Genomic DNA, 13,258 nt, shown 5'->3' on the forward strand with positions numbered 1-13,258 from the left:
AGGTGAGAGAAAGTGACGGTTACGATTCTGCTCTTAACTATTTACCTCATGCCAGAAAGCAAGGGGTGAGTCATATTAACGTTGATTTTTTTTTTACTGTAAAATTGCTTCCATTTTCCAACATTTAAGTGCAGCGAATGTCAACAAACATAAAATATGGGCAACTTTGTAAAAGATGGAAAACAGACCCAATGAAGAAGACATATTTAAAAATATAATACTGCCCCTTCAAATCAATAAATAAAGACAAGCATTTCATACACTAATGCATTTATCTATGACCATTATAAATTAGTTGCTTGCCAGAAAATACACTTCTTAGCACAAGTGCCATTATTTAAAGTTGTCTATTTAATGCACACTTAGTATATTTCCTCATCCAAAGCCCCTCTGCATAATTAGACAACATCCATTCTTAAAAACTAAAGTAGATGCCAAAAATGCAATACATAAAGCATGACGTTTTACAAATTTACATCTTCAAAAGCTATGTGTGGTTTCAGATAAAAGAAATTGCAAGCAGATCACTCTGTTAGGAAGGCCCCGGCTTCCCCGCGTTTGCTCCGGATGGAGCTTGGGGAGGGGATAAGCCACAGTGGCTGTTCTCATTACCTCCAGCGGATGCACATTTCCTGGGGTGATTCTAAAAACAGGACAGCTGACAGTGGGTCTCTGATAACTTGCTGGGGTGTTTAGGACACCTCTGTCTCGAGTCTCCGGGTCATTTGTCCTGAGGTCGGCATTAGAGGCACTCAAACATCACCAAGTCCCTGGCTCACGTGCTCCACTGGGTCATTTGGGGTCAACAGTCTTCTTATTTCGGAGCCTAAGATCGGTCTTTGGGGAATTCAGTCTAAGGGCTGATTCCTAAGTCCACACATCCCGCTGCCTCCTTCCTTAAATTTCACTCTTTTCCTTCACCGACATATGCCTCCATTTTCCATTTTTCTCCATCATCTCATCCCCAGAGCCTACCACCATTGGCCTCTGTTATTGTCAGTTTCTTCACTAACGAGTTGACTCAAGTAATGCCTGATGCATCCCCAAATCATGGTTCTAGGTCCCGTGGTGATTTGGGCTGAGCTGGGTGCCATTCTGACACGTCGTTCCCCAAGCAGCTCAGACAGTGGGTGTGGCACCAGAAATAGTCCTAAAGTCATCAGCTTTGCTGACGATCATGAGAATCTTTGAAGACACACTCTTCCTGGGCTCGTGTGATTGAACTTGAGCCCACCCTTTTCCCCAAGGCTACCCTTTACCTACCTGGAAACAGTAAATGAGAGAACACCTGAGAGATCATAGCAACTTGTGGGTGTAACAGATGTACATTTCATGCTGTGTAACACCATGACTTAAAGATCAAAGGATTTTCCCCAGGCGATGATTTTCTTTTCGCTTCTGTCTTTCAAATATTTCTACAATATGAGAAATAAATGATTATCCAAGATCTCCCTGAATCTCCCTTATCACAGGTGGTGTCAGAAAGTCATGGATTTTTTTTTTTTTTAGGGAGAGATTATTGCTATAGTACCTATTGAGTCTGTTTGGGCTGACTGGAAGTGGGGCAGTCTCTGAAGCAAAATAAAGTCTGCAAAGCAAAAGGGCATGCCTCACTCATGCTCTGATGAGGTTGTTGGCATGTGGAATGAGCTGTCAACCCAACGGCCAGCCTCACCTGCCATCATCTTTCCGTCTAACAGAGAGTCAAATTTTGTTCACCTTCCACGTGCCCGGTCCTTCAAGATTCAGACGGAAACATGATTCTTTTCCTAAGGAAAGCCAATCATCATGATCTCATTCCAGTTGTTGTGGCCAATTCAGGCTCAGCCATATGACACGATCTGCACCGTTACAGGTCTGCTGGGGTAGGAGCGTGGTTGGAAGATTTATCTTGCCCCCTAAAAGGGGGACATAAACAGGGACCCTCTATTCTTATGCCTTGGATGTTTCTGTCTGCCTGTGTTACCTTGAGCTGCTAGAGTTGTCTTGGGATCAGGTCCATACGCCGAGGCTGTCAGAGCAGAAATGGGACAAGAAGCTGGGTTCTCAATGCTGTGCTGAAATCACCCTGCCCCTGGGCTCTTTGTAAGACACTCGTAGTTGCAGCTTCTGTTATTTGTAGCCAAAAGCATCCTAAAAGGTGTGGACTGAGAGACACAACAGGAAGAATGGAGGCTGAGGAGGAAGATTTCAAGTGACGGGAGTACAAGCTCATGGAGGTTCTTGAATCGTGGGAGTGATGGGCAAGATAACCGAGTGACCGGAGAGTGGGGGAAGATCGCGAAATCTCCAAGCAGTGCCGCGACCACACCTCCCTGGTCTGCTGGCTCGCCACCCCCTCAGGGCTGAGGCAGAGGTTTCTGCAAAAGGAAGCAAGCAGGATTCTGGATCTCATCTTGGAGACGGCGATACAGAAAGACTTGCGACTGTTGTCACCGCTGAAAACAAATTGCATGCTTCCAATTTGTAAAAGTATTCGTGCAGGGAATTTCCGCATAATGAAAAAAAGCTCATTAGAATAAAATGGTAGATTGGAAGGAGAAAAATGGCTCTTTATTTGTAATTGGTTCAGGCAAACTTTGTGGAGGAGATAAATTTCCAAAAGCTCCCTGGAGGAAAAGTACCCCATCCTCATTCACCACCTACTCATCTGTTTTAGATTATAAACTCCTGGAAGGTGTGCAAGTGTTTTGCTATTTGTTTCATGTAGCACCCAAATAAAGGGTAGTAGGCCACTATTCCTGAGTACCATCATTCTTTTCTGTTTACTGCTGATGTCTTGGCCCAATTCCTATAGAGTTCTGGCTTGCCCACATTTACTGACCCTGTTCCGATAAGACTCTCCTGCTCTTGGATGAGGTAAACGACCAGTATCCCGTGACTCTAAGACACTGGTCCTGACTTGCCGTGCACTACTTGAGGCTTCTTTATTAAATCTTAAAACTCACAGTATGTGTTGAGAAAACCACTGGGGTTTCCCAAGAGGCACAGGCAGCAAGCATTGATTAGGGGACAGAGCTAGAGGGTGTGCAGTAGCTCCTCTGAGAGCCGTAGGAACAGGTGGAGAAGGTGTTCGCAAATGGGGCTCCAGCCAAGTGGACGTTAGGCAGCGTGGGAGAAATGTGCTCTCCTGACTCCTGGTATTTATAAGAAGAGTCTGAACTTAGATCCATAGTAACTGCAAGAGAAGCACCATCTTACAATACCTTTGGACATGGGCAAATACTATACGTGCAGAAAATATTGTTACTATTATTTCGCTCACGTCTCCTCTCATTTTTCCTACCCATAGCTGGTGTGCTAAATGCTCTCTTTCTTATAATTTTATGTAGAGGACCTAATTATGGAATGCCTGAGGTTTCTAGGCAGTGCATGCCTTCTAAAAATACAGCTAATGTAATAGAATAAAGGGCAGTCTCCCTCTCTATTCTCTCTACCAGGGTATGCTGGATCCAGGAGACGTGCTGGAAAGTTTTGTCTAAGACAGAATGAACTACCTTATGTTCTTGAGAAATTGAGGGCGGAACCGTGGTTACATTGGATATTTAAATATTTTGAACCAGTCCTAAAATCCTATTACTTCCATGTGCTATGTGGTTTTCCATCAACAAAGCCTTATATGATCTCATAAAACAATGCTACAGAGGAAATGTGTTGTCCTGGAATGAGAAAATGTGCCTTCCTGCCCCACCTCTGACCCTGTTCCTCTGTGTGACCACGGACAAGTCATTTAAACTCTTAGCGCTGCATGAACTCACAATCGTAAATCTGCTTGGTGAGAAAGGTCACTTGTCTTTTCCCCTCCTTAGAACTAAGTGGAATTTAACACAAAGGACTGCCCTGGCAAGAAATCTATTGCAGATCTTCTTTCCCTGCCACCCAAGGATTGTGTGAGATCCCCCACCAGTGTTTGGCCCCTGGTTTACCCGTGAGAGGTGCAGCGGCCTGGCCAATGTGGATATGTCCCTTTGGAAGGATTTTTTTGGCTGCTTCTGGGCACATTGCGGACCCAAGACTCTGAGAACTTTGAGGAACCCAGTGTTCAGAGCCTAGCCACTCCCACCCTGAGTTCTCACCACCTTCCTGGAGTGATACCCAGAACCCAGAAAATTGACATCCTATGGCCATGCCACTCTGAACTCCCTCCCAGTCTTGGTGAAATATTCTCCTATTCTTCTCTAGCCTCTTCCAACGGTGTTATCTCTCTCCCCTTTCCTTTGTGCAGGTGTTTTCAGAAGAGTCAAGATGAGGGTCCTCTACACAATTTGGTCTTGCATCACCCAAGCCCCCCTTCTCTGCTACAAAGCAAATACAACAAGGGCAGGGATCTTGATCTTTGCCTAAAACAGTACCTAACACAAAATAGTGTTCAATCAGTAAGTGTTGCAAAAAATGAAGGAATGAATGAACAACCCTGGCAACCTAGGGCAAAAATACCTCAAGGAATAGTGGAATAACAGGAGATTATCTATAATAGAATCTATAGAATAACCTCCTGTTATTCCACTATATATATATACATACATATATATGCATATATATCGACCAATTTATTGGTCGATTATATTTTATCGACCATATATATTAACCAATTTGGCAATTTGGCACATATCACTGGTTTGCTAAGTGCGGTGAATGAAAGTTCTCAGATGGAATCTGCTAGTCGAAGACATTTTTTTGATTAATGTTTATTTATTATTGAGTGAGAGAGAGACAGAGCATGAGCGGGGAGGAGGGGGGCAGAAAGAGAGAGGGAGACACAGAATCCGAAGCAGGCTCCAAGCTCTGAGCTGTCAGCACAGAGTCCGACTTGGGGCTCGAACTCACAGACCGCAAGATTATGACCTGAGCCGAGGTCAGACAACTGAGCCACCCAGGTACCCCAAGTTGAAGACACTTCAATCATGAAAATCATCATCGTGGAATCATCAAACAAAAATGAAGTTGAGGAAGGGATCGTTACTCCCGTCTCCCAGATGGGCAACCAGAGGCTGGGAGAAGTGAACCACTTTCTCACAGTAGCTATTACAGTTGGGGAAAGGGCCAGAATTGATGCCAGGCCAACGTTCTTTCTACCACTTCCTGACCCATTTGGGAACAACTGAAAAGGCTTGTGATCCCTCCTTGCCTAAAGGACACAGAATTGTGTCAGACTTTCCAGCTCAGCACAGAGCAAAGGAAACGTGTGATACACTTAAACTATGAAAAAAATTCAAATTTTCCCCAAATCTTGTTCTGACAACGACTACGTAAGTAAATACGATATGCTTAATGGAATTTAAAATGTGTTTCTCAAATTTCAATACCAAATCCAAGGGAACACAGATTATATACAAACATGAGTATTTGTAGCATTTCCACTCTCCCATATTTCCAAGTATGATTTTTATTGTTTGTTATGTATTAAACTTTTTGAATACCCAAGTGGTTTGTAAAAGCTTTTATTAAAAATCCCAACTTTTGGATGGATAGCCAAATTGAATCCGAACCCTGTAACAGCTGAGCCATATGATGAGTTATTTTCTCACGCAATCTCATTGAGGATACAGGGAGTTGTATTTTGTAGAAGGCAATTTTAGTGAAATGCTCAGGACCCAGCATCCTTTAATTATCTTGACATTGTCCTGCCGGAAGGGAAATGATTAGGAACAGAGGAAGAAGAGAGAGAAGGAAAATGGTTGGAAGGAAAATTGAATAAGGAAAGAACCTGCTTCTAATTCTTTTTGGAGATAGTCTAGGTATGAATAATAAATGAATGAACAATCAAGAAAACGAGGAGAAAAGGGTACAGCAGGACAGAAGCTGAGGAGCTGGGACCAAAGTCAGGCAGTGAGGCTGTGAACAGGAGCTTCCCTTCAGCATTTCCCATTGCTGAGTCCAAGGGAAGTTGAGAGATCTGTGAATTCCCTTCATTTCCCCTGCATTCCTGGGATCATCCTCTAGGAAAAGAGAGGAAAAGGGAGTGAGGAGGGGGCGAGTGGTGGGTGTGGCGGAAAGAAATAGAGAATGAAGGGAGGGGGGGCATTTAGAGACCAGAGTTTCACACAGGCATCATCCCCATGCACACTCTGCTTCGAGCAAGTGTTTTAGGACACCAGTCTTCAAGTTCCAACATAGTGGGTATTGGGCTGATATTTAGAATGCTTTTTAACCACAAATTCATTGTTTTAGTGAGAAAAAATAAGGCGAATGGATAAACCTCCATGTATCCACGTTCCTCAGACCATCAAGTCAAGATGTATGAATGACCTTCCCAGTTCTTCTCTTAACCAGACTCTCCTCATCAATGAGGCTTCACGGAGGCTTCTGTCACCACCCCTACTGTCCACGAATACCGCCCAGTGGCGTGTCCTCCTGCGTGGTTCCATCATTCTACGTTTCCTGGCCAAGCACCACGATTTCTAAGAATTATGTGCATGGGCTGTTGTTTTGTTAGTTTTCGGTATATTTCTCAGGTTAGACTGTAAGATTTACGAGAACAGAACCGCACTTCCTCACGTAATGTTGTCACCCCAGTGCCTAGCACGATGCCTGGTATGTATCCACCATGAATCAGATACGTGTTCAGTGGTTTTTGATGATGATCAGGGACTGATGGTAATACAAGAAAAACGTTCACATCTAAAAGTAAAAGAACTCTTTTCTGTTTTTTGCATTAGTATTACCACCATCACACACAATGGCAAAAAGAAGGGGCTGGGTCTTGCTCACCTTTCTACCCTTGTGCCCATATCAGAGGGCACTCGAAGTGTGTTACAAAAAAAAGGAGAAGAGAAGAATGGAGAGAAAAAAACAGAGTGACAGGGGGAAAAGGGGAGAGAGAAAAGGAGGAAAATTTTCAGGTGATTGGATAAGGAAATAGAGCCAAAACCAGTGATGGAGAAAATCAGAGATAGCAGCCTAAAAAAACCAAAACAAAACGAACAAGTAAACACTCAGACTTCTGGTCAGACTCACGACCTTACCTCTGCCCCCTCCACCATGTAGACGTACGGAATAAGAAATAACATGAGCGACAGAAAAACTCGGCAAATCACAAGAACACAGAGGGAATCTCTAGCAGGATGGTAGACCTGAGCTAACGGCCAAAGTCCTAGGGGGTCAGGGTTCTGTGAACTTGGCCCTAGAATTTTGATACCTGTGTGGGATCAAAACCCAGAAAATTGACATCCCACCGCCGAGGGCCCCTTGTGCAGAGCGAAAGAGTCCTCCGAAAGAGGCTTCCCATCCATCTCGAGCTGGCATTGTGGAAAATCCCTCACCATCCCAGAGGCTCGGCATAAGGTCTGAAAGCATCAGGAGTGAGAAATCACAACCGTCAACTTCTGCTGCGCTTGGCGGTGGAACCTGGTTTTGCATGACTTACGCGGGCAGGTGGTGGGGGTCTGCTGGCCAGGAAATTGACATGAAACCTGGTCTGAAATGAATGACATCTGTAGGGCTCTGGAAGAGGCGAATCCAAACCACATTGGGGGGATGATGCTACACACGTAGGGCACACAAAATCTTGTGGAAAACAGGGTGCTGAAGATAGACTCCGGGTCAAAAATAACACAGCAGGACAAGAACGATATCGGCAAGGACAATCAGCAGATGACACACGAGACAGTTCACACCAGGAACCACAGGGAGTCAACTTCAAAAGAATACATTTAAAACTCTCAATAAGCTAAAGGAAGGACTAGGTCTAAAACTCTCAATAAAATGAAGGAGCATAAATTAAAAACACAACATTGTGATAAAAGAAATGATTAGAAGAGTACTAAGAAAGTGTAGTCATTGAAAAATTTAGAAACATAACCTGCAGATTAAATGGTAATACCAGCCTATTTTCATGTAAGTGTTGTCTCAACGTAGTATGTATATCTAAATTTATTTATTACTCATACTGAGCCTATGAGATTGATATGTACTATTTTATGACTACTTTCCATATGAGGAAACTGAGGCACAAGAGCAATGTGGCTCACCCAAGCTCACATCGAGGAAGCGAGGAAGCCATGATTCACAGTCAGAAGTCTGTGTCAGGTCTCAGCTCTACACCAGCAGGCTTTACGACCTCCCTCGAGATGTTATAGTAGAATAGAGAGCTGACGGGAGAAATTGGAACTTGGGAACTGAGCAACAGAGCTAGAGCAGACTCAGGATGCAGCCAAGAAATATATAGAAATAGAAACGAGGAGGAGGGAAACATGGAGAACACCACGAGAAAGTCCATTAAGTTCAGGAGCTCCAAAAGCAGACACTGGGGAAGAGGAAGGAAAGGCGGTATCAGAAAGCTTCACAGGTCAGGACTGACCAACAGCGCTCATGAATATTCCTGTTGAGAAAATAGTACCAGTCCAAGCAGGGTAAAGAAGTCTATACCTAGATACACCTAGTGTGATTTAAACATCAAAGCTCGAGAAGATATCTTAAAAACAACTGGGGAGAAAAAAACCCCAGAACACCATCAAAGAGCAAATCAAATTCACAGAATACATACTCACTACAACATATGCCAGAAGAAAACAGAACCTTAGTTTTTACAAGTGCCAGTAGAAAAATGTGCCAACGCGGCATTCTGTACCTAGCTAAATATTATACATAGCAATATGAAATCTTATATATAACTGACAGCAAAACATTCTCACACATGCAAAGACTAGAAGATTCTTCCACTCACACACTCACTGAAAGAACTATGGCGGGATGAACTTCAGATGACATGACGCGGAATTCAAGCAACAAAGAGAGACGCATCCAACAAAGGTACACGAATACATTGGTAAACATTTTGGCGAATCTGTCGAAGGTATTGACAGCAGAAAATGACATGGATTTTGGCAAGGTAAAAATGAGACAACTAAAATACTGAAAACATAAACGTGAAAGGCACAAGTGGCATCTAAGAGTTAAAGCTTTCTACATTTCCTCATCTTGTTCAGGGGAGGAGAGAGAAATAATTAAGTTTAAATTCCAATAACTCAATTTCATTTCTCATGTTTTATTGCTTAAAATAGATCTGGGGCCAAAAAATGACAAATTTTTAGCTTTGCTAGTGCTTATTATATTGCATTATGAGTGTTTGTTATATTGCCTCCATACTCTTTTCTATTTTGAATTTTCTGTAATTAAAAAAAAATCCCTTTCACATTAACTGAAAGGCAAATTAAGTCTTGTAGACAATTATTTCACACCTTCCTCTCCCCACAAACTTTCAACACCTCCTCCCCCTTCTCCCTCTCGGCTGATGACCTGGTTTCTCACTCCACTGAGAACACGGAAATGATCAGAAGGGCATTCCACAGATGCCCCCTCCGCCTCCACACCGCCAGCCACTGCAGCCCATCGCTGGGCAGGTGCGGGCTGCTTGCCCTGGTAAAGCCTGTCCCTCTGCCGATGGACAGACTGTGTGCTCCCGTGCCTTCCCGGGACAGCACCCGGCACCCAGCCCCTCACACTTCTGCATCATCCCCCAAAACATACGACTGCGTTGTTACGTCTCCATGAAAAGCAAAAGCAAAAGGAACTTTCTCTTGCCCACACGTTTGCACCTGCTACCGCTCCGTTTCTCTTCTGCCTTTTCCCGCAAATCTTGCAATGGTTGTCCCTGCTGCTACCCCTCCTAACCCTCCTCCCATTCCCCTCAGACACAGCTCAGTGCATCCCTTATCCCCCCCCCCCCACCTGCCCTGTCCCTGCTGTCCCCGTGCTCAGTGATGACCTCCATCTGGTGAAATCCAAAGCTCCTCCTCTGTCTTCACTGAACATGAGTCTGTCCCACATCCCTCTCCTGGCTTCTTGTGGTTGCGGGCAATCCTTGGTGCAGCTATAGACACGTCACCTCAATCTCTGTCGCCATCAGCACCTCCCCGCTTCCCCTTCTTCCTCTGTGTATCTTCCTCTCCTCTAATAAGGACACCAGTAATAGCTTGGGGCCGCCCTACTTTGCCCTACCACTCATCTCAGTAACCACTGACATCCGCAAAGACCCAGTTTCCAAATAAGATCACACTCGTGGTACTGGGGTTAGGACTTGAACATATCTTTCGGGGACACAATTCAACTCACAGCATATGGCTACTAGATATTTTAAATTTAACTTGTCCAAACGGAGACTTTGGTCTTCCAATTCAAATGTATCCCACTGGTAATTTCTCTGTCTTTTAACGTCCAGCCTACTTACCAGTTATGCAAAAATCTTGGAGTCATCTTTGATTTCTCACTTTTCTCACATCCCTTGTCCAATCTCTAAAGAAATCCCATTCACACACACACACACACACACACACACACACACACACACACAAACACACACACACACACACAGTATCTGACCCCTTCTCACCACCTCCCTTCTCACTACCTTGGTTCAAAGCACAGTGCTTTTTAGTTATTACAACTCCTTGGATTGTGTCCTGAGCTGTCATGTACACGACCAGTCTCCTAACGACCAGTCCCCATTCCCTGCAATTTTTCACGATTACAAACAGCCTTGCAATATTTTGGTGCCCTAAAGCAATTATTTCCTTCAAGCCAAATGCTAGAGGTGGGGTTGCAGAGTCAAAGGTAGCGTATTTTACAATCTGTTTTATCTTGCACAACTTCAGAAAGGTTGGGTGAACTGGTCCCTTTTAAATGATCAGCGATTCACAGCTAAGATAAGCCTGTTTTTGCTTTGTCATGCGGATCTCAATTTTTGAGAAAAGTCAAGCCATGTGCTTCTTCTAGCCACTTTAAACTAATATTCATTGTGTGCGTGCCCACCAGACACTGGGCGCTGTTGTAGACATGGAACCCTGCCCTCCTGGAGCTTCAATTCTAGCTGGGAAGACAGACTATAAGGAACACACCTAGTAAACAAATGAATCACGGGATACATTAGGTGACTGTGGTCAGAACCAGGGAGATGCCGGTGGTAGTCTGAGACAGGGAGGTCAGGGTCCATCGCATGGGAAGCTGGAAACTGGGCACAGGCCTGGAGGACCGTGTCTGGGGAGGACGCCCAGGCAGAGGGAGCACCAAGACAAAGGTGAGTAGAATAAGTAGAATTCCGTGGAAGAAGGAGGGAGGTGGGTGAGGGGAGAGGAATCTGTATTTTAACCCAAACCTAACGACTACAAGAGCATAACAATTTCCTGCTCTCCTGCACTTTATCTGTGCCCCCCAACTCCATTTCGGAGCCGGCCAAAGGCAGTAAAATGAAAGACAGTTCCCAAATCATGTGCACTCGGCCTTGAGAAGGCGCGTGGATTCCTCCCCGGTCTTGCTACCTGGTGGCCACGAACCGGAAATTCCGCGTGGAAGTCTCTGCTTCCTTTTGTAAGTGTAGGCGTGGCTGCAAACCCAAGGAAGCCCTCACCTGCCAAGGCATCACTCCTAGGTCCCCGTTTGTTACCTCAAGCCCACCCTTTTACACTCACACTCTCTGGCACGCACACTGACCCACACCTCTGCACACCCTCACGCTTGCACACGGCCACATTCTTGACCACTCCGCACGTGCACACACGTGCTGGCACAGAGTGAGGCACGGCCGTACCCTTGCCTTCGGTCGCTGTAGTCCACATGCTGTTGCTTGCAGTGAAAGCCTCCTGTGCGAAGCAGCAAATGCCCCCAGAATTAGCCGCCTTGAGAACACAGCACATGATGCTGCACCCAGGGGCCTGCCCTGGTAGACAGACCGCGTGTTCTTGCAGGACAGAACTATGCCTCCCGAGTCCTGTTACTCCCTGAGCATTCGCAGTCCCTGCCACACCGCAGTGGCTCGACCAAATGAGATGCGGAAGTGTGTCCCCCCTCGGGCGGGAAAGGGCATGGGTATGCCTGTGTGCAGTCCTTAGGACACTGAGACGGCCCGGCGATGCTGGTGGGTCTTTTCCTGTGAGGTTCACGCGCAATGAAAGACGCGGGTGGACACTGACAAGGGCAACTGGGTGGTCGTGAGTAAAGAAGCAGGTGGGCAAATCCCAGATGCCCAAGAGGGGTGGGGGGTGGGGGGTGGGAAGGGCTGGGGATTACATTTAGCAGCTTTATACTGGGACTATGTTCCAGAGATGGACACACGAGCTGAGACCACACCAGGAGCACAAGCCCAGGAGAAAGTGACGAATCCAAACTGGCCTCCGTATGCCAGATATATAGTCTGTGGGAGGGCTGGATGTGGAAACTACTGTTAAAACATCAGCACATCCACGGGGGGCGGGGGGGGCGGCAAACTTAAAGAAAAGATATTATAGGAAGCAGGTTAGCCGGCCAAACCCTAGCCAGGCTTCAGTTTCTGTGGGGGAACTGGCCAACGAGGCTCTGAGAGGACAGATCAACCCATGTTCTTCAAGAGGATGCTTCATGAGGCCTGCTGGGAACAGGAATCACAACAAGTGAGCGTCACATCACCCAAATGTACCAGACCCGGGGCACAGGACACCAGACTCCTTCCAGTCACTGTGGGATGGTGGGGAGGAGGGGTATAAGAGTCTGTTTAGCACCAAGGGTCCCAGAAGACATCTAATGCCACTAGGCGGGAGGGTTCCGCGTCTGAATCACACCCTGGTTTGCACAAGCAGGACACCCAGGCTCCCTGCCCCTTGGCCTGCCATCTCTGGGCCAATCCTTAGAGAGCACTGTGGTTCAGTGGGGTCCCTTTCTCAGGGTTAGACATGCAGGGATGTAGGGACAGCAGTCTCTACCCCATTGCCAAGCCACAGTGAAAGGAGACAAGAATCAGGGCTGTGTCAGTCAGTTTCACCCGGAAACATTGGCAGATGGAGAGGTTGAACTCCGCCCTCGTGTCAGAGCAACTTAGGCACCGGAGGATGAGCCTGGGAAGCCGGCCATCAAGACTTGGGGAGAAATGGACCTTGCACATCTCCGACGTGGCTTCTACATGAGCATCTACAGCACAACCCCCAAACAAATAAGATTGTCCCTGTCCAGAAGGTGAAATTCAAGGGCAAGCTTCCTTGGGTTTGTGGTCAAAGACTGATTTACAACCAGTTCAGCGCCCTCCGCCAAGAGCTGACACTTGGGAAAACACCCTCTTCGGGGGGTAAGAGTGGTGTCCGAGTAAGGAGGAGTCAGGGAGGGCGTCACAGCCGCCAGGAGGTAAGCAAGCCTGATGTAGAGGTAACTTTCCTCTCTCTGACCTGGAATCTTTGTTCCACTGCTCTCCGTCAACGCAAGTAGTTAGGGTGGTAAATCCACGCGTTGTGGATTGCTGGTCGCGGGGATTTTTCCCCCCATAAAATACAGCATACAAGGGTTATAAACACACAAT

The sequence above is a fragment of the Herpailurus yagouaroundi genome, unplaced genomic scaffold, assembly GCF_014898765.1.
Source record: "Herpailurus yagouaroundi ecotype Mexico unplaced genomic scaffold, PumYag 142, whole genome shotgun sequence".
In the NCBI taxonomy this organism is placed as follows: Eukaryota; Metazoa; Chordata; class Mammalia; order Carnivora; family Felidae; genus Herpailurus; species Herpailurus yagouaroundi.